The sequence below is a fragment of the Mauremys mutica genome, chromosome 5 (assembly GCF_020497125.1).
Source record: "Mauremys mutica isolate MM-2020 ecotype Southern chromosome 5, ASM2049712v1, whole genome shotgun sequence".
Taxonomy (NCBI): Eukaryota; Metazoa; Chordata; order Testudines; family Geoemydidae; genus Mauremys; species Mauremys mutica.
Window position 1 is genome coordinate 23,302,743 of NC_059076.1, and position 22,384 is coordinate 23,325,126.

The 22,384-nt window shown below is 43.4% G+C and overlaps 1 protein-coding gene across 7 annotated transcripts in view; it reads left to right on the top strand.

Annotated features, from left to right (window-relative positions):
• ARHGAP24 (Rho GTPase activating protein 24) overlaps positions 1-22,384 on the top strand; it is a 536,453-nt gene that overhangs the window by 233,456 nt on the left and 280,613 nt on the right. Inside the window, exon 1 of one of the 7 annotated variants that reach the window (XM_045019056.1) lies at positions 3,366-3,383. The exons of the other annotated variants lie outside the window; for them this stretch is intronic. The gene's annotated coding sequence lies outside the window, so the exon portion shown is untranslated. Of the gene's footprint in view, positions 1-3,365; positions 3,384-22,384 lie in introns of those variants that run through there. 7 annotated transcript variants of the gene reach the window in all.

The following is a 22,384-nucleotide window of genomic DNA, read 5'->3' on the forward strand; positions in this document are numbered from 1 at the left end:
AGCAGTGTGAGGTATGCAGGTTTTACCTAACATCTGCTAATGAAAATATTCTTTTCACATAGACTGATAATATATTAGGTTGACCACCACTCTGTAGGAGCTCCTCCTGAATCATCTATATGTCTTTGCAGAGAGCACTCTCAGCCCCTGGTGACTTTGCAGGAAAGGTCCTAAGTGACTTAGGTGGCGAGTCCCATTGACTTTCAATGAGACTTAGGCTAATAAGCACCAAAGTCCCTTTTTTAAAAATGGGACTTAGGAGCCTAAGTTACTAAAAGAGGCCTTTCAAAATTTTACCCCAAGTCTTAGTCTCAAACTTGTGCTGCTCAACCTCACAGTTCAGCCTCTAGATCTGCAACTTATTACCGGTTGCTTTATCTGAGAGAGGACAAATATGTGCAGAAGTTAATTAGTCTGTGGAGTCAATCATTCTGGTTTGGCTGCCAGCTGCTTTTCTCTACCTTTCCTCAGGTTATATCTTGCAGAATAATTTATCTGAGCTAACTTCACTAGCAAAGCTTATTTTTTGGTCTTGTGTGGGTTTTTTATTTTTATTTTTTTTAAAGACTATTCACTTTGCTATTCAAAACCAATTTAATTAGAGACTCCGGCTGCCCTTTACCTCCAGTAATTTAGATTTCCTTGCTTTTTAAAAAGAGGATTCTTCCTCAGTGGAAAGGTCTGGGCCAGCATTTCATGTTGCTTGAGGTTTTTCTATTGTTACGTCTTATACATGAAGGATACAAGATTTATGTAGCATATGTGGCGTTGAAGGTTGTCAGGCTCTATTCTGGGCTTGTAATTCATAATGCCTCTGGGCAGAATGGAAGGGTCTGGATTTGACTGCCAGAGGTTTTCATTATCAGCTTATGGTACAATCTTCTCTTTCCCAGGAGTGGTAAATTGAATAGTGTGGGCTGATGCATAGTCTCGCACATCTTTCTCTATAACCTACAGATCCATTGTGAAAGGGGAAGGATAATGGGTGGAATGGTTTTGTGTTTTCAATGTTAATTTTTTGGGAGGGGAGGATGGAATTTGTTCATGACCCCTTTATTTCCCCCATTGTTACATCCTTAAAAGGTTCTGAATGGACTCAACTCTTCAGCTACTGAAGTCTGAACACAGACTGTTGTAGCGTTGGGCCATTGTTGCTCTTGGTTCTGCCAGGTGGACATTTGTGCAGTCATAATGGTGGTATCCTTCAGGAACTATATGAGGTGCTGTCCTCTCCATATCAAAATGAAAAAATAGGAATAGTCCTGGTGGTGGAGGTGGGTCAACACTCCTCGCGTCTCTTCCTAGTTCTGTCACTAACTCAGGGAAAGACTTAGAGCAAAGCACATACACCAATATCTTCAAGAATGTCATTCAGTGTGGGTGCCACCTTTTTTGGACACCCGATATGAGATATCAAAGGACTAATTTCTCCAATGGGTACTGTGGCAGTTCAGCAATGCTAATAACCAGGCCCTGGCTATCTCAAACTGAGTACTCAGAATAAGCAGACGCTTCTGAAAACTTTGGCTTTAATCACTCTTCTGTAATACACATATAATGATACCTCTCTCTTTTTAAGGTGTTGCAAAGTGCTTTGAGAGCCTTTGCCGACTGGTAATATATACCCGAAGTAAAAAATATTCTGAATTGTAGGAAACTGTTGAGAGATTTTAGTATTTGTTGAATAAATGGAGTTAGCACCATTGGAGATAACACCAGCGCATTTTGATATGCGTGAACTGTCAGTCCACCTATCAATAATGAAATTTGATGTCATTTGAACCATTCAGTTTTTATCTCCTTCATTTGTAAACAAACAGGAATGCCATTTATTTCCTGAAATACAGACCCTGCAAATGATCTACTCTGTTTTGATGAAAATGGCCGTGTGCGTGCACGTGTGCAAACCAAGAACAGACAGAAACAATACTTCTCAGGATGCCATTTTTTGTCAGGTTTTCCCCAGGAATGGATGATGGGATCTTCTCTGAACTGCTATTATCTGCAACAACTTGTGTGACAGGGGTGTATTAGCTGCAATTGTCTATATGTATTTAAACATCTGGTTCACATGTTGGAACATTGCCTGACAAAGGGACAAACCTGTGAAATAAACCGATTTGCCACATTTTGGTTCATCCCAACCCTTTGGAAGATAAATGAATTTTAAATTACTATCGTAATAAAGGAACAAAAGTTATAAATTAGTAAAGCTGTGCTTTCTGCATGAATAGCAGAGATTGTTTGACTGGTTAGATAATGCACTTGTTCAATGAATACAGCAAAATTGCCAATGCTAAGGTAACCAGGGTAGATAGATTCCTGTACCGGGCCATGAAGAATAATCTTAAAGGATACAATCTGATATCACTATTTCCATTTACCCTCAGGCTTGATCTTTTCATTCTTTTTATTTGTTACATTTCTAGCTCCTTGGATCTGCTGCTTTGCTTTTTAATATATTTGTAATTTGCTGTGTGCTCCTACTGTACAAGTCTATAATTATAATACAAATAATGCACTTACAGGCATTATTAAATATAAATATAATGAAGCTGATGCACTTGTTGAGAAACATGTTCTCCAAATTATATAGATTTAAACTGATAGCTTTGCCCACAAGTGAAAATTCCCCGTGCATGTAAATCACAACAGGAAAAACTCTTAAAACATCTGGTGAAATTCACTGCTGTACAGAGGGTCAGCCACTTAAGTGCTGTTGAAGTCCTCAAAGTTGATTTTGTGCAGGCACTTTTCTCGGGTGAATTTTACTGCTCGAGCATTGAAAAACAGGCACCTACATATGCATGTGCAAACAATCACACACAAAATTTGAAACACTGGATATTTTCACGCCTTTTCTACTGACTGCTTCCTTAGCACCTGCATGATGGCGGTGTTCTCTGAAGTGAAGGAACAGTGGAAAGTCAGAGGATGAAACAGCATGGCATGTGTATTTTGTATCGAGTTTCTGGTATCTTATGCTGAAGACAAATGGTTATGTGTGGGCATGCACATGAATATTTCTGCAGTGCACCAAAAGGGCTGATGACTATATGGAGCTATGTTTACAGTCATGACATTAGTTTTCAGTGGAAAACTGGGCCTGACAAATGTAGGTGAATGAAAAGGTCAGCTAACTCATTTGTTTTATGTGATAGTTTTCATTAATATTTGCTTCTCATGTTGGTTTTAGGCATTGGGTTAAGGACTTCTGGGGTGTGATCATGCAGTCCCTACACAGTCCAAATTCACACAATCATTGAGAAGTTTTGGCTGTATACAAGACCTGATCGTATGTTTGAAAATCAAAAATCAACATCACACAAGAGACTGTTAAGAACAGAATGGCAATTGCACGGTGGGACTCAGAGAGGATCATGGTAAATACAGGACACAGAACATTGTCAATTTCTTGGTGTTTCTTGTCCTTTTCTCTGAAGCACAGGGTGTTGGCCACTGTCAGAAACAAGACCCTGACCTAGGTGGCCAACAATTCCAGTATGGCAATTTCTATTGCTCTGAGAAAATTTTAAGTCAGAGACACTAGAGTGATGCATCACCTCTATTGGTATAAATTACACTTTCCGTTCCTTCTTAGCGATACATCCATTTCAAAATATTCTAAAAAGATGTAGTCACTATGGGTATGAATCTGCCCTCTCCATGTAGGCAAAATATCCATTGACTTCAGTGGAAATTTAGCCAGCGTGAAGGGGATTAAGCCACATTTATTTCCCTCCTTTTATGCATTTGTAATAGCAAGACATACATGAATAAATGTTATGCCTTGGATTAACTTTCCAATAGTTCTAGGAGTTAGTTTTTTAACCCATTGTTATCCAAACCCTGTAATCCTTACATGTGCAAAATTCTCATCCATGTCAGCAGGATTTTTGGAGACTTTGGAGTGCACGTGCTTGGGGATTCAGTTTTTCTTAATGAAACAGCTTTTTGGGTTTGGTCTGTCTTGAGGGGGTTAGGAAACTGATGGATTTGGTCCTGTAGCCTAATTCATTTTGGCTATCCTGTAGTTGCCTGTACTCAGAGATGTACATTCTTTCCCCTTTTGTTATATTTCCTCTTTTTGAAGTGGAGACAAGAGTTTCACTGAATCTAGAGTTCGTCCAGATACATGACACGTGAACATCTGACTTCATTTGGAAGTACATGAAAGGCTTCTATATTTTTTCCTTTTCTGATGTCTTGTTGTATCTTAAATAACCTTGTGAAATGAATTCACAGTAGTTGTCTCCTCAGAGCCTCTTTGTGTTATAGAAAGCTTAATGCTGTACATCCAGGAGCTCGCTGGGCTAGCTGAGATTTCAGCTGCATCGTCTCTCTATTGCTGAAAATGTTGCAGTACCTGCATCTGATTTAGAATCTGGCTGTGCCTGAAACACTCATCATTCATGAGGAAATATGACTGAGAGTACTGTAGATGGAAGGTATTAACCCAATAACTCTGTGTGTGTGTGTGTGCGCGCGCACGTTACACTCTTTTCCCAGTTGTGTACACTCCCAAATCGTGCTGCTGCCTGTGCTACAGCAACTACATGACTGTTCATATTTGCACTAGCTCTCGGTGAACTAGCATGGGTATGCAGCTTAGGAATCACACCCCCACCTCATAGTGTGGATGTAGTCTTTATGTTGTTGGTCTGTCTTATCTATTTATTGATAATGGCCTCCATTTCTCCAGTTTGGCTGAGTGCCTCTCAGTCCAGGCTTGAAGAAGTGGGGTAAAGGTATGGTTGTCAATCTCTAAGATTCATTATCATAAGGTCAGTTGGGGTCTATTCCAGTCCTTGGCATAAGTTTGAACAGCCTATTTGCTGCTCCATCGTTCTTGCTGCTCTTGTTCATTTTACAGGTACATTGCAGTAGCACTTAAAGGCCTCAACTAGGTGGGTGCCCTTTTGAACAGCCACATGTTAAATACTAACACACATATTAAATGACATTCCATGCCGCAATAGATTTCATTCTAATCTTTCAACTGGTTCAGTAGGTCAATAGTGAATGTTGCTCTGTTGCTAAACCTAGTCACTAATGGCAAGGTTAAATATTTTACAACTCATTGATACACACAGCAAAAGCTTACAGCACACAAGCTTTTAAAAAGAATCTGCCTATCTTAAAATTAATTCAAAAGGAAAGTGTGTGTGTGTTATGAGCTGGTGTGCTATGTGGCTTTGCAAAGCACAAGCAGTCTATTCCATACAGGTTCTTATACCACCTTTATTGCTGTGGTGTCTGAGCACCTTCTAGCAGTGCATTAAATGATGTGACTAACATCTATAACACATGGTTCATTTGTTCTCTCTTCATCTGCCAAGGTGAGAATTGTACATGCAGCTGGGTGGGTTTTTGTGTGTCTTTTTTAGCTATATCTGTGCTGCGTTTATGTTAGCAAAGGTGAGGTCAAAGAAGTGTCTTGGAATAAAAGGGAGTGAGGGTTGTGGTCTATCCACCTCATCATTAAATACAATGGAATGGAAACTACATTCTTAAATCTGTCTCTCCACAGAAAAGCAACTTACCAAAGGAACTTCGGGAGCTGATTGCTGACCAGATGTGGTGTATCATATTTATCTGTGATGTTCAGTCTCAAAGTTCATTGTAATTGACTGAGACTTAACAGGTCTGCAGTATTCTCTTCTTGCTCTTTCTTCTGTTAGGAGAGCACCCGCTCTTTTGGGATAGTCAGGTCACTTATGGAGGTTGGGCAAATTAAATGTTAAATAACAATGATTTTTCACAATTAACAAGGGGGGAAAAACCTATCTACTCTTTGTTTATCTGGTTTCAGATTTCTTTTTTAAAATATAAAAGCCATGGGAATAATAAAATCAAGGATATAAAAAATAAGTGTATTTTTTCTTTCAACTTTAAACTCCCACAACCTAGCACAAAGTGAACTAAAATTCAGTAAATTCAGTCATGGTTGCTGTAAATGGGTCGGACTCACCCCTGCAGCGCCTCCTACTGGTTGCTCTGCGAATTAACTCAGTCCAGCCCTGGAGCACCCTCTGCAGGCTGGTGATCCACCTGTTCGTAGGCTCCCGTGTCCCTCCCTGGACCCGGTGCCCTTCTACATGGGGCGCTGCCTTGACCTACCCCTGGGCTGCCCTCTGCAACCCCCAGTACCTGTTGGCCCACTGCTAGGCCGCAGCCTGGGGCTTTCTAGGCTGGAGCTCCCCGGCTCCTCACCCTTCCCCAGCCCTGCTGCACTCAGGTATCTAGTCTCAAGCTCCTAAGCAGCCAGGCCCATCTCCCTCTAGCAATAGAGAGAGACTGTCTGGCTTCTGGCTTCCCTGGCCTTTTATAAGGCCTGGTTCTCTGTTTGGGGCGTGGCCCCCAGCTGCAGCCACTTCCCTGATCAGCTGAGCCTTGAGAGCCACTGCTCTCAAGCCCTGTCAGGCCACTTTTTAAACCCCTTCCAGCAGGAGCAGGGTCCACCCTGCTACACACCTCCCCCCTTAAAACCCCCACCCCTGGGGATAGGGAGCTTTCTTGGCCTGTGCGACCCGGAGGTGTCCTGCCAGCCGCGCCTGCTTCTCCGATTCCTGCAGTTTGCAGGCCAGGGCTTCCTTCTACTTTCGGACCTTTTGGAGCTCTGCTACGGCTATTTTCCAAGCCTGCTCCGTGGCTGAGTCCCCCAGGCCCTCTTCCCTCAGGGTCTGGGTTCCCTTGGTGGCCTGTCCCACAACCACCTGGGTCCATTTTGTTTCCAGGACCAGTTTCTCCTGGGCCCCTGCCTCCTGCGGGGCCCACTCCGTCTGGGTCCCTCTCTCGGTGACTGGTGGAGTGATGGTCTGGGTCCCAGCCTCCTGCGGGGTCCCCACGATTACCATCTCCGCTGGGGTCACCTCCCCGGGATCCAACTTGGCCCCTTCTGGACCTCCCGGCACCTCCCTTGGCCAACCCTCAGCTTTCTTGAGGGGGCAGTGCCTCTTAATATGGCCCAGTTTCTGGCAGCCCCAGCAGGCTCCTTGCCTCTTCACTGCCTTGGGCCTTCTCTGTCCCTTCACGGGCCTAGCCTTTCCTGGGCTGCCCTGCCGCATGCTCTCTGGGCCTGGACAGTCCCTCCAAAAGTGGCCCGTCTGCCCACAAGTCCAACACACCCGCAACCGCCTGGGTTCCCTCACCCAGCGTGTCGTCTGAGGGTCTGGGTTTTGTCCCAATCTGGGGTGAGGCACCCTGCCCCCAGCCCCATAGGGACAGTCTCGTTTTATGTGCCCACTCCTGGCACAGACATAACAAGTCCTTCTTTCTGCCCTAGGTCTCCTGGCCCTAGGGCCGGGCTCCTCCCTTGGTCCTTGGCGGTTCCTCCTGAACACCTGCCGCCGGAGTTTCCGCATGGCCCGCTGTTCCTCCACCAGCTGGGCCATCTGTCCTTGGAGGGCCCATTGCGCCTCCTGCAGTCCCTGTGGGTCATCAGTCCCCTTCCTCTGGGGTGCTGACTCCAAACCCCACCCATGGACTACGCCTGGAGTCTCCGCATAGAAGACCCCCGCGTAACAGGGATCCATCATCCCCTGGGTTTCCTACCCTGGCCCCTTGTATCAGGGGCGGTTCTTACTCCTGCCTGGCTTGCCACATGTAAACAGGTCAGACTCACCCCTGCAGCGCCTCCTACTGGTTGCTCTGCGAATTAGCTCAGTCCAGCCCTGGAGCACCCTCTGCAGGCTGGTGATCCACCTGTTCGTAGGCCCCCGTGTCCCTCCCTGGACCCGGTGCCCTTCTACATGGGGCGCTGCCTTGACCTACCCCTGGGCTGCCCTCTGCAACCCCCAGTACCTGTTGGCCCACTGCTAGGCCGCAGCCTGGGGCTTTCTAGCCTGGAGCTCCCCGGCTCCTCAGCCTTCCCCAGCCCTGCTGCACTCAGGTATCTAGTCTCAAGCTCCTAAGCAGCCAGGCCCATCTCCCTCTAGCAACAGAGAGAGACTGTCTGGCTTCTGGCTTCCCTGGCCTTTTATAAGGCCTGGTTGCTCTGTTTGGGGCGTGGCCCCCAGCTGCAGCCACTTCCCTGATCAGCTGAGCCTTGAGAGCCACTGCTCTCAAGCCCTGTCAGGCCACTTTTTAAACCCCTTCCAGCAGGAGCAGGGTCCACCCTGCTACAGTTGCATTTGAGCATTGTTCAATTGAGTAATCTAATCACTAAATGGTTAATTACCTCAGTGTACGCACGTGGGCTAAAATCAAGTCTGTGCAAGTTGCTCTGTTTTCATAAGTAAGCAGTGCCTGGGAACAAAAAGTAATTGTTGTAACTAATGTTCTAGCTACCACTTGTTTTAATTAGGGCCTGATCCTGCACAGACCCCTGCTGATATTGTGGTCAGTGGGATGATTCACCTTGAGTAAAGTTGCTTGCATGCAGGAATTTTTCTGGGATTTGGCCATCGGTCTGGAGACAGAGCTGTGTGTGGAAAGGGCAGCTTGAGAGACTAGTGGGAAGAGCGCTAGCTTTTGAGCTAGTTAGCCTGTTGGTTGATCACAAATATGTTGTTTCATTTATGTTATCTCCTTAATCTAGTGTAGAAGAGTTCATTCCTTGCAGGAGTTTCTTTAATTCAGTACTAGTAATTTGGAAAGGCTGAACCAGAGCCAGTCTTGTGTCTCTCTCTATAAGGCAGGGAGGACTAGAATGTGTACAGTCAAGGAGTAACTTACTAGCTCACTCTGCAAGAGAGTTATCTGTTGGGTTATTAGCTGGTCAAGGACAAATAAACTGTTGCTATAGTAGATTTATTGCAGAAATGAAAGAGATTGCCTTTGCATTCACATACGGTTAATTTAGGATTGCAGATGCATGAAGAGGAAGAAAGGTCAAACACCAAGTGCCTAGGAGAACAGACTCCTTTTTTGTTTCATGGACTGTAGATTTTCTGTTCATGACTTCTTCCCATCTTGGCAGTGCTCAGTGAAGTTACTGGCTGTTCTGCAGTGTTGTTTGATCAGGAAGACTGTAAATATAACCTGTTTCTCATAAAAATATTATAGACCAAATTTCCTCCCTGATGTAACTGCATTGAAATCAGTCGAGTTACACCAAGAGTGAACTTGCCCCAGTGTAAACCATTACACAAATGGGTAAGCCACTGCAGAATTTGTAGTCTCTTATCAGGGTAACTCATGGTTTGTTTTCTTTTTGCAGTAGTGGGTTCAATGACATGATTGTTTCAACACGTGATGCAGTATATAAATGATTTTTCATTCCTCTCGAGATACAAAAACTCCCACTTTTTCCTGATTTTTGCCCAACCAGATACACCAAAAGCAAAGGAAATGATGGGAAGAATTTTTAATGTGTACATTTCTCCTGCCATGTGGGAAATCCAGACAGGGCAAAATTGTACCAAAGCATGAAAGTGCAGTTGACTGTATGCAAAACATGAAATAAAACAGACAGCTTTGCTGTACAAACAGAGTGAAATGCAAAACATAAGTAAACAGAACAATTAATAATGTAAGAAATTAGTAGTAACACAGTATAGAAAATTATTGTAAAATACATAATTTTTGGTTTTGACTTTTGCTTTTCCTGAAAGGGCTCATGCATTGAAAAGTCACTGGATATTTAATTCAATTTCAGGCTGGTTGATAGAACTAGCAATACAGTGTATTCTTCTATCTGAGCATGGATTATCAGGCTACCAGCGTTACCTATGGTAAATAATTAGGGCTGGCCAGAAAATAATAATTTTCTTTCTTTCTTTACACCCACCAATTCCAGAATAGCCAATAGTCCACTGACCAGGGCACTCAGCTGTGTTGTTGGAGATCCAGGTTCAAGTCCCTGTTTCAAATCCTGCATAGCAAGAACTTGAACCTGGATCTCCCACAACCAGCTGAGTGCCCTAACCATTGCAGCTATGGTTGTCTGTCTGTCTGTGTCTGTCTCTCTCTTAGAGCTATTCCACTATGCAGAAATAATTAAACATTCAAAGGACATGGGGGAGAAAGGGAGGGGAGAGGAAAAAAAGGAATGACTGTACCTTGGTGCTTAAGTGAAAGCACTCCCCTGGGATGTGGGAGACTCAGGTTCAGTCACATGCTCTGAATCAGGGCTATTTGCTATTCTGGTCTCTCACTCTATGACCAGAAATTCCACTTTGGACTGTCCAAACCAATACACCTCCACAAAAAGCTTCAGTTTGGATGAATCAGCATTTTCCAACAAATAATGTTTTATTAAAAGTTTCCTGACCAGCTGTATAAATGTAATACCCATGGGTGTTTTCTTTCATTTTTTAAAAATTTGTATATCTGTTTATATCTCTCCATTAGACAGTGTCCAATGAACCAAAGTGAGAGGCTAAAGAAATAGAAGGCATAAAATTTTAACATATGATGGGGAATCACTTCTGCCAGTTTAATTTTTTCTTCTGCACCCTCAGTTTCATGATTCGTCCTTTAAATAATTTTCAGTAATAAAATTTTAAATGTTCCCAGGTCTCTGAGGGACAGACATAAATTTGGGTCTAAAATAAATGGTATGTAAGGAGGAATTGCTGAGAACTATGCTTTCTATAACTTTTTCTCTTACATAGTGATCTGGTAAATATGTGGAAGCCTGGTCTCTTGTATACATTTTTAAATTATCTTTTTAACTAGCCCCCTGCCTCATATGTCAGGAGACGGTAGTGCTGGGGTAGAGTGAAACAGAAGAGTGTGGGTAGCCCAGTTCTGTGAAGTTAGTGGGGGTTTGCTTAAGGTTAGGGTGACCATATTTTCCCCCCAGCCTGGCCGAGCCCCCGACAGGGCCAGCTCCAACCCTCCCTACCTCCCACCCACAGGGCTGGGCTGAGGTCCCCCAACCTCCCCATTGCTCCCCTGCACGTGGGACCTCCCCAGTTCCCCCCGTGTGCAGGCTGCCTGAGACCACCCTATCCCCCCAGTGTGGGGGGCTGGCCTGAGCCCTCCTTGCCTCCGGTCCACGCAGGACCAACCTGAGGTCCCTCTCCCCACTGGTGCCCGGGGCCAGCCCAAGCCCCCCCACTACCATCAGCCTGCAACCCCTTTCTCCCCTGCGGTCCCGTTCCAAGCCCCCCAGCTGCCAGCCCCTGCATGGTGAAAATGGTGCTTGCAGCCCATTTCCCCTGCCAAGGGTCCAGCGGAGCCCCTCTTCCCGGGGAAGCAGAGATCCTCCCACCGGGGCTGAGCGAGGACCCCCAGGTGCTGGTCAGGGGGCACAGCAGGTGTGTGGAGTGGGGTAGGGTGGGGCCCTGCTGGCCGAGAGCCAGCACATGGTGGGGGCTGTGCTGACAAACCAGCAGGGGGAGCACCTCAGCCCCACGTGCTGCAGCTTCCTGCCACCAGCCTTGCACACCCACTCCCATCATGACCCCTCGGTTCCACTAGTGGGCGGGTGGCTGGTGAGCAGGGATCCGGCCAGTAGCAGAACCCATCAGTACTGAAATCAGAGGGGAGGCAGCAAATGCGGGACAATTTTCCTGTATTTAATAAAAAGTCAGGACACTGGAAGAGGGCTTAAATGTGGGACTGTCCTGTTAAAAACAGGACATCTGGTCACCCTACTTTATGTGGAAGAGCAGGAGCCAGTTCCAGGACAAAAGCAGACCTAGATTCAAAGGAATTTTGGGTTTCATCCATTTTTATATGAAATAGAAAGAGGCCAAAATCAGATCGTGATCAAAACCACTCAGTCACTCAAAATCGGATGCATGAGGTTTTGTAAATGAAAACTATCTACACAGCGAGAGAGAGATTGAGAGCATGAAAGTGCTTTGTTGCAGAGCCATGCTAATTCCTTAGCATCCCCATGCAGCGAACTGAGCTACAATTGGCTAAATAGGGAAAAAGAAAACCCCTGTGTTACAGTAACCAACCTAGTCTGAAATAAGATGTGTGAATGAAGATGACAAATTACTGTCCCCTGGGTGTGCTAAGACTCTGCACTGCAAATCATAAGTTAAATAAAAAGCAGGCTCTACATTAGACATTTCCTCTTGACGTTTTGTTCTCATAATTATTTTATGTCATTGATGAGAGCTCAGTCACTCAATGGAGGGGCAGTTTGTATTTATAGGTTGCATTCATAGAGCCCTTCTGTCGTAGGGAAAGGATGCTGGATGAGTTACACAGATGCAACATGCTGATGTTTGTTATGGTTTCACCTTGACTTCAGGTTGAGGTCTTGCTGTGCTTCTTTTCTGGAGTCTTTAAACAAGCAGCCCGTAGCAGTTGATGCTTTGTTGTTAGCCAGCCAGTCAGTACTAGTCTGTTGCAGGACCTACATGTCTGCTAAAGCACCTTGACTCAGGGATGGCCCACCTGGTCCTGACATTCCACAAAATAAACAAAACCATCTTTTGATGACTCGAACAAAAAGGTTCAGTTGGTTCGGCCAGTCATCTTGTGTTAAGACAGGGGCAGATGCTCTGTTTGGTGTCCCAGCTTTACCCTGAATTGGACTTGTAAGAAGCAGCCAGTCCCTATTATCCTGTCTGCTGGGCCCTGATTTGGCTTCTGGGGGCGTCTCTCTAAATTCAGTGCTCCTGTCCCCCCCAAGACACCCTCCTTGGGTAGAGTGCACCAGAGCATCAGGTGTGAAACACCTTATCATCATACACCTTTTCAACTGGAAATGCAAATGTCTCACCTGTTTTATCCTGAGTAGCTCATCCTGTCCCAAATCCCTTTAAACTAATGGCAGTGATGGGAACAAATATGATGACATGCTCATCTGCTGCTACATTGCAGCTAGAAATAGGCCGTGTCCAGGGCCATCCCTAGTGGGGTGTGGGGCCCGGGGCAGAAGTGACAAATCCGTCACTTCTGGAACTGACTGCACCGGCCAAATGCAGTGTGTGGTGCCCGGAGCAGTCGCCCTGATTTGCCATACCCAAGAGATGGCTCTGGCCACGTCCATAGAGTTGAATCCAGATTTGGATTCAAAGCACAGGGTGCTTTGGATCAGTAACTTAGGTTTCAGTTGTTATAAAGAAAGGGTCTAACCACAAACTTTGGATCCAGATAAGAGCTTCCTCAAAGTTTGGGAGTGTTCAGCTGGGCTTTTATCCAGTGGGCTAAAAACATGAAACCTTCTATTGTAGTACCGAGTATTGCTCCAGACCACATTACAAGCAATAGCTGGAGGATGTTATGTGGCTCATAGCCTGCACTATTTCTACTTCCATGCTAAAATGTTAAAGTTGAATAATACAATTGGTTCTCTCTTTCTGAACCCATAATACGTGCTAGAAGCTGTTTTGCCATTAGTTGATGTTTGCTGGAATCAAAGCTGGCCTTAGGCAGCACGGGATATCTTGTAAAAGGGACTAGTGCTCCTCTTGTTTTTGAATCACCACTTAGAAGGTGACAGATTCCTTGATTTCACCTAAATCTCATGCAAAGAAAGGGAGAAAAGTCAAGTGTTGGTGCTAGATTTTCCTATTGCAAGTATAAGACAATATATGGATCCCTTTCATTGCTACAGTATTCTTGATCTCCATTCCTTCCTCCCACCCTCCGTAAAAATGAGCACAATACCAATTTAAATGATTTTCTGGTGAGTACTGTGGATCCACCAGCCAGTAAGGATGGGTCTTGGGGCTCTGTACATTTCAAGCTCTAAGGAGTTTGCTTTATATTGTTCAAGAAAACATATGTCAGCATAGAGGGCATATATGAATTTATAGGCAAGAATGTAGTTCACAGTACCAGAGTCTTGAGTTTTTGGTACCAAGGGGCCTGGTGCAGAGTCATTGGGTCTCAGATCAACAAGAAACTAGTGTGACTTCCCTTTTCTTTCATGATTCTAAGAGTGATGCTAATCCAGTCAAGGAACATAACTAATGCCACATGACCTGCATCCAATCAAAACTAACCTTCATATTTATGATTGCATATATTGAATACTCCCAATGAACTGTTGACAAACGTTTTACAGACAATTTCAGAAAATATGAGATGAATAATTTTCCTTGGTGAATTAATTTTGAGGAACTTTTAAGCTGTTGGCTGACAACTTGTGGGTGGAAAAATTTCTGAAGAATGTTATTTACTGTAAAGTATTTGTGCAGTGCTAATCAATGACATTGTTTGAGGAAGACAGAATTTGGAAGGTTGATAGATCTAACTCTCTTGTTTGTATAATTGTAACAATGTTCGATCTTTCAAGATTGGGCTAAGAAATTGATTATGGGCAACATTTTCAAAAGTGCGTATGCGATTTAGGAGCCTAAAGCCCAGATTTAGGTATTGCTTCGCACATTGTTACAAAGCATAAGTGACTTAGGCAGTAGCACACTGGCCATTATGAAAAAAATTTTTTTTTTTGTGTTGAACTAAATAAAACAAGTGAAAAAGTTTGGCAACTTGAAAGAATTCATTTTGTGTTGAAGAAACGTTCATTCAAAATGTTTTGTTTCATGAATTTTTAAAGGGTTAGATTTATAAAACAGACTGGTGGCGGGGAGCAGGTGTTGGTATGGGTGATGCCATTCTTATAACCTGTAGCCCAGTAGTTAGGACAGTCACTTAAGATTGGGAAACCCAGTTTTCATTTTTCATTCTCCCTGATGTGGAGAAGGAATTCAGACTTGGGTCTTCCACACTGCAGGAGAGTGTCTTAGTCACCGGGTTCTGGGATATTCTGGTGTGGGTCTCGCTCAAGCTCTCCAGTTTAAAGCTGTTCCACTTTGCATAGATAAAGTCATTGGAGCAAGAAGCTTGGGCCTCTTACACCCTGAGTAAGTGCCCCAGCTCCCCTGGGCTGTAAATAGAAGCCTAAATCCTGTTCACTTTCAATGAGATTAATGTTCCTAAGTAGAGCTGAGTGAAATTTTTCAGGTGAGTAGTCTGTTTGCTCAAAAATATTGTTCTGGTCAACCTGAAACTATTCATGAATTTGACACAAATTTGCTGAATATTTTCATCCCTTTTTTTTCCGGGGCTTTGGTATCATTCACAAAACAATTGGAGGAGGAGATACTGTGGTAGTGATAGCAGTGCTGTTGTTATCATTCATAGTGGTAATTCATTGTCATTCATAATTACAAGAATTAGTCAATGGTTGAGAGAAAGAGAGGGAGGGAGAGAGTGAAAATGAGAGTGATTCTAAGTGCCTATATCACTTTTGAAAATGACTTGAGCCTTGCTATGCGGAGCAGAACAATATCTAAATACCCTTACAAATCTGGGCCTAAGTACTATTTTTGAAATTGACCTAGGCTTCTAAGTCATGTAGGCACTTTTGAAAATCTAAAGCTATAGCTACATATGTTCTTCTGTAGTAAAGCTTATCTTTCTCTCTTAGTCACTTTATAGTAAAACCTGTCTTTCTCCTTTGGTCTAAGAATATTTTCAAATGCGTAGATACGTAAATGATATTCAGACAGAGTTTTGGGGTCTAATATTGGGCAATGTCTGCACCCCACAATTAAGAGGCATTTCCCAAATAATACCTGCCTGGCAAAAGACCTTTGTACAGGCACAAATTATTGATCTTAGTCTCATAAGAGAGAACTGTATGAGCAAGTACAATTCCTAAATATTTATGGAGGTGTAGGAGGCAAGCATAAGGGTGTAGATGCTGGCATGGGGCAAAAAGAAGGGCAGGAAAGAGGTATTTAATAATAGCATTTGTATGGGGTTTTCACAGCTAGAAATGGCTGTGCAAACATGAGCAAATGTAACATAAAATAGTGGAATTATATTACTTTACATGTGACAGCTAGGATGACACAACAGATATTCCCTCCTACTCTCAGCTATGTAAAGGAAACCTTTGTGGCTTTTAACAAAGTGAAATGTTAATTCCATGAATACAAATTCATTTTTTCCTGGGCAGAGGACTGAAACACTAGCTACAAAGTAATGGCACTGTTTAGCTGGCTTCCTCAGCGGAAAGACAGACCTCTCGGCTTTTAAAAACATTGACGACATTGTCTCCAAAATACTAACATGGAAATCTCTGTGTCAATGTGGCTAATATTTTATGTGATCGAGGCAGTGACAACTTCCATACAACATTTCTAAACAGAATAAAAAATGGTTATAGATGTATATGTAGACACTGGTGTATTTTAGGCCCAGAGCCTGCAAGTGTTTGAGCAGATGTTGGATGCCTTCAGCTCCCATCATTGAGCTTAATAGGAATCAAGGGTACTCAGCAAGAAGTACTCAGTACTAGAGAGGATTGGGCCTTTAATTACAAGCTATTTTTTTCCTAGTGTAATAGCACCAAGAGACTCCACAAGAGGGTTTAATACCCCATGTTTTTATATATGTCTATATACACATTATTACAATTTGTGCTACTGTAGCTCCTAAGAGCAGAGCCATGCTCCCGCTCACATACTCCATTGTATATGTATACAAATTTGACTGGATTTGGAATACATATTTTAAGCCACATGATTTTTTATTATAGGTGGACAGCTATTGAAATACTACAGTAATTTGGGACTCTGTGGTGTCACTCCCCAAATCCTGTTCTCAGAGGTACTGTGATACTTCTGACAACATTCAAAACAGCATGATGCACTGCTTCAGAGGTACTCTGGACTAGATAGCTGAATACCCAATTTTGCTGATACTTTAACTTTTTTAACTGAGAAGGCATCATCTCAGGCTACGTCTATACTACCCGCCCGGGTCGGCGGGTAGCGTTCGACTTCTCGGAGTTCGATATATCGCGTCTCATCTAGACGCGATATTTCGAACTCCGAACGCGCTCCCATCGACTCTGGAACTCCACCACCGCGAACGGCGGTGGCGGAGTCGACGGGGGAGCCGTGGACTTCGATCCCGCGGCGTCTGGATGGGTGAGTAGTTCGAACTAAGGTAGTTCGAGTTCAGCTACGCTATTCGCGTAGCTGAACTTGCGTACCTTAGTTCGACCCCCCCCCCAGTGTAGACCAGGCCTCAGTTCTGTGATCAAAGTAGCATTGGCCAATTAGTACTTTCAGTGGTACTATGTCATTTCTAGACTTGGTACTTTGCTGAGGGCAGTATTTGCTGTAAGAATGAGATAAATTTGACATGTAATGTAGATAGCAAACAATTCCATCTCCTTCCCTCCTCCACCCCAATAACCACACGCCTCACTCTTTCCAGAGCCTGTTTGCTCCTTCATTTTTGAACAGTCCTGTTTCCCCCCTGCAGTGTTTGTATTGGATTCTTCTTTCCTTTTAAATAAAGGTCATTCCGTCTTTACCCATCCTTCAGGAGCTCAGTTAAATAGCAGTTCCAATTAAATTTGTCAAGGGGCCACTTACTTTCAGCAGGGTTTTGTTTCTTCTCAGCTGTTGTCGAACTAAAATTTCTTTTGCTTTCTCTGGGCATATTTTTAGTCATTATAATTTGTCACACACCAGCCCATTGGGAAATTTTACACAAAGTGTGGAAAGCCTGACTGTGACCCTGAACTGCTGTGCAAGAGATGAAGGGAGAATTCTGGTTGTCTTCATTTTCCGAGCAAGCAGACTGTCCAGTTACATTCTCAGCAGTGCATTATTCAAGAGACCTGGCGACATCCATGCTCAGATGAACTTTGCTATCTCACTTTGATAAGGAAGAATTACACCAAAATTATTTCTATATGTACAGCAATTATCTTCTGAGATTGTGCCTGCCTTCTCTAATCCATTCATGTGTTAATCAAGTCAGCAAACATTAAAAGTGTTGACAATACAGCATGTCAAATCAAATTGTCCTTCTGTTGGAGGGGAATTGCGACTCTTTCTCCATATACTGTATGACACATGATAAACAAGATCAGAGGCTTTGCAGTGTCTTCAGACCTTTCAAGGCTAGATTAGGGTAGGGCTCTGGGAATCAAGACATCTAGTTTCTGTTCCTGATGCTGTCTCTGACTTGCTCTGTGCTTCAGTTCACCAGACTTTGCAGCTGTTCTGAATTCCCCGCACTGTCCATCCCATGTGAGACTGAAATATTTTTCTGCATGTCATTTGGCCCTCCAGTTACTAGGGTCGATCATTCTGGCAGCTTTGTATGTGGCTGAAGCTGCTTCTGCAGGCTCTCACAGCCAATTTCCTGCTTTATATATTTTTGTGCAGCATAGTGGGTTATATAGAGCAAGTAATTTGAGCGAAGCTTAGAGAGCAGCAGGAAGATGAGGTAGCCATCAGTTCCCATTGCCTCAATTGCCCCTCCCTCTAAACGCAGAAGAAATATTTTCCCTACCCCACAGTTAAATATTATGTAATGAGGCAAGTGGGTAAAAAACATGAGCTAGGATGGGAGTGGGGAGATGGATGCCCCCTATCCAACAAATAATATGCAAAAGCAGACCATGAGCAGTTGCTCCCCTGTAAATTCCTCTTCAAGGTCCAGAAAATCCTCCTTTGTGATAGGACATTTTGTAGTCAAAATTGATCCAGGGAATGCATGTCACATGCTCTATGCATCATACTTGTAAAGAGTTATATAGGTAAGTTTAGCAATTTTGCTAGTCATCTACAACCAGAGCCCCTCTTGGCTCATACCAGTGCAGTGGAGTTAGCAAGTGACAGTGAGACCTGTGGATGTGTGCTTTCTAGTGGTCAGAAAACTCTCTGTAACTGATTGGGCACATTTAGTCCCAGCCACCTGGTTTTAGGCCCTACTATGGTCACAATGCTGAAAAACAAAGACTGGTCTCTTACAACATTTGTCTTTTGAATTTAAGAAAGAAGGACCTAGTGGCAAGGACAACAAAAGTTAACCTACATCATCATAATCATCAGGGCAAATCCTTTCACACTGAGGGCCACGTGGATCGATCTCTAGCTTGGTCTGGTTGGCTGTTCAGTTTATCATTGGCAGTCTTACCATACCATTGAAACTTTTGGCAGGCATGGGATCGCTGACCGTATTCCTTCGTGTAAACAATTGTAATTCACTTGTTTTCCATCTTAATAATATGTCTGTATCAAGAAAGCCCCCAAAGCGAAACCATTGCTGCTGAAGGCAATTGGTCGGATCAGTTATGGATATCTTCACTGTTGATTTTTGCCAAGTCACTTAATAAGGAGCAGCTGATGAAGACAGTGAGAATCAAAAATATCAATCCATTGCTTTCAAACTTTCTCAGTGCCTATGTTTCGCAGCTGTATGGTAGAGTTGGTGTAACCATAGCTCTACTGATCAATAGCTTCATAGTAAGCTTCATCATGATTTCCTTGCAAAGCTTGCTTGAAGGGCCTCTAGCATTGTATATGCTTTTTCCCAAGTATTTGACAGTTACCACTTGTTCAATATCCTGTCCAGACTGGTTAATACTAAGCTGGCTGTAATTTAAAGATGGATGGTAATGGACAAGGAATTAATTTTCTCTGGAATAATAACCAGACCAATGTATGCTGCTTATTGCCTAACCAGATTGGTCATCACCTGCAGCAATTAACCAAACTGAACCAACAAGACAATGTCATTGGCATATATTGGGCCATCCTGGAAGGCTGTGTGTTGGTGTCTGGAACATCTGAAAGTTAACCTACAATTGTCTGAAATGTACATTCTCCAGCATGACCACTGCTGGGTGTGTAGGCTTAACGTAGCAGATGCTTATAATAAGCAGATTCTTATTGGCAGAACAAGAAGCAATGGTCTCAAGTTGCAGTGCGGGAGGTCTAGGTTGGATATTAGGGAACACTATTTCACTAGAAAGGTGGTGAAGCACTGGAATTGGTACCTAGGGAGGCGGTGGAATCTCCATCCTTAGAGGTTTTTAAGGCTTGGCTTGACAAAGCCTTGCCTGGGATGATTTAGTTGGTGTTGGTGTTGGTCCTGCTTTGAAGAGGAGATTGGACTAGATCACTTCCTGAGGTCTCTTCCAACTCTGATCTTCTATGATCCTTATGCTTATGAATATAAGGGAGTTCTAGAAATAGAGGATCCAAGTTATTCTAGTATGTACTCTTTGTGGCCAAACTGTGTCCTCACTTGCAAAGATGGTTCCCTTGCAATGGAACCAATGAAAGATTGAGGTGCAAGGGCAAGATTTGGGAGATGCAGGGGATCTGCATCCACTGAATGTCTTGGAACTCAATTCCTTTGGGGCAGGGGCAGGTGGAGACAGGTGCTGATGCTTATGCGGATTCTCCTAGCCTTCCACCTATAGAAGTGACATACTGAAGGGTCATAGCATCTACTGAAACCTTATACTTCAAGTGCAACCACAGAGCATCCAGCACATCTCATTTTTAAATCCACAAAGTTAGGCTGGTGCTAGGCTGAAGATAGCAGTGTGAAGGTTTTATGGAAATATGTATTTTATATCTTGCATACACATTGGTTGTCTAACTATTGACATATGAATGCCTACCACTTATTGTAGTGACACAACCAGCTCTGACAGTGCACCATCAGATTAATTACGCAGCTAGTACCTAGCAATTTCAATTAGGGCAGGTTTGCCAGTGTGTGAATCTCAGTCACTCTGTTACAAGACTCATGCTATATCGCTGCATAGTCAACAAGTCACAATTACAGAAGGTACACACATGGGCTAGGATTTCTGATGGTGCTTAAGGAAATTAGGTATCATAATTTGACAGCATTTGGGTGCCTAACCCACTACAGATGCTTTTGAAAGTCCCCACCATGATCTATATTTGACCTATTTTCACTTGTGCATGAATTCCTGTAAGTAAACTGTAGGGTTGTAAAAGTTTGGCTGGTTGAAGAACATCTGTGTGAGATGATTCTGGCACAGGCTGAATACAGATCATGTAGTAAGTGTTATATCTGAGCAAGAGCTTAATGGCTTGGATAAGGTCTTTGATCCTGTCTTCGGAGCTGATTCCCAAAGCCCATTAAAATCAATGGGAGTAATTCCATTGATATTAATGGACTTTGGATTGTGCCCTTTAAGAGTAACTGAAGGTACAACTTCAACATCTGTCCTTTATAAAAATAAATTTAAGAGGTGGAAGTGAAGTTCCTTTAAGCAAAATATTTTCAGACCTCCCCTTTTATAGGGCAAAAATAGGCGAGGGGAGCTGCCTGTGGCACAAAAGATTTCTCAAATAACTCGAAACAAGTATTAGCTAAATGTTTATTTCCCCCCACCCCCAGGTTCTTTCTGTGTGTGGCTTCAAGCAAAGAGCCAGTCTTACTTGTTAATGTAGATCATTAGGCTTTTGATCATAGGTGCTGTATAAATAAACTAAATGGAATAGGTATTCCAGTGACTTTTGTTAGTGTGGCAAAATGCATTGTGGATACTGAGTAAGAAGAATACAAGGGTATTTTAATTAGTGGCCACATAGTTAAGCAGATAGGATAATAAGTTATCCATTCAGATATTGAATGGGGATAGCACAATATTTTCTAGCTTTTCTAAATAAAAGGAAGAATCCAATTTGCCAAGAAGTGATCTCAATAACAGTGAGAATCCAGCATAACCTTAGATTTTGGGATTGCTAGTCCCGTGGTGCATTTAAAAATAATAATAAAAGGAATGCGATGACTCACTTGAAGAAGGTGAGTTACATGGGGGTTTGAGATCATTTGGGATGAAAGTTGCATTTAATTTTATGTATCAGAGGGGTAGCCGTGTTAGTCTGGTTCTGTGAAAGCAGCAAAGAATCCCATGGCACCTTATAGACTAACAGACGTTTTGCAGCATGAGCTTTCGTGGGTGAATACCCACTTCTTCTTGCATCCGAAGAAGTGGGTATTCACCCACGAAAGCTCATGCTGCAAAACGTCTGTTAGTCTATAAGGTGCCACGGGATTTTTTGCTGCTTTCATTTAATTTTATGTAGCTTCTTTTCATCACAAAGCTCTTTATAAATGTAACACATCTACATAGAAGAATCAATTTGTCCACCAGTGAAATGAAACCAGTTTTGGAGTGGAACCATAGCATCTGCTCAATGGGGCACAATGGTTTAGGATAGGAAGTGAAAAAGAATTTAGGTCCAGATAGTCAGTTACAGCTAAGGCGAGCACAGCACTGTTCAGGAGGAGCATCCAAAGGGCAGTTCCTTGGATCCTGAGCCCATTCTATGCTGGGCTGGTCTCTGGCTCTCAAAAGCCTGACGTGTCAGTTGAGGACCAGCAAGGATGTAGAATCTCGTACTGTATCTAACTGAAAAGGCAGGAGGTGTTTTAAGTACTTGGAATGTAATTACTAAAATTGTGAAAATTTTCAGCTAGAATCACGAACAGATCTGAAACCAGCTGGTTTCTAGACAAACCTGTCAATGTTGGCTCAGGCCCACGAAAATGCGGTGGATCAGGACTTGACACTGTTTGGCCCATCCTCTCTCCAGGCATTTTGTGGCTACTAAGTGCTACATTTTATGAGTAATGCCTGTTTAATATACAGATAGGGAGAGAGCGAATGTTTCTCTGCTGTAACTGTCAGGTGGAAACAGTAACACTCCCCCAACCCTCCCGAGAA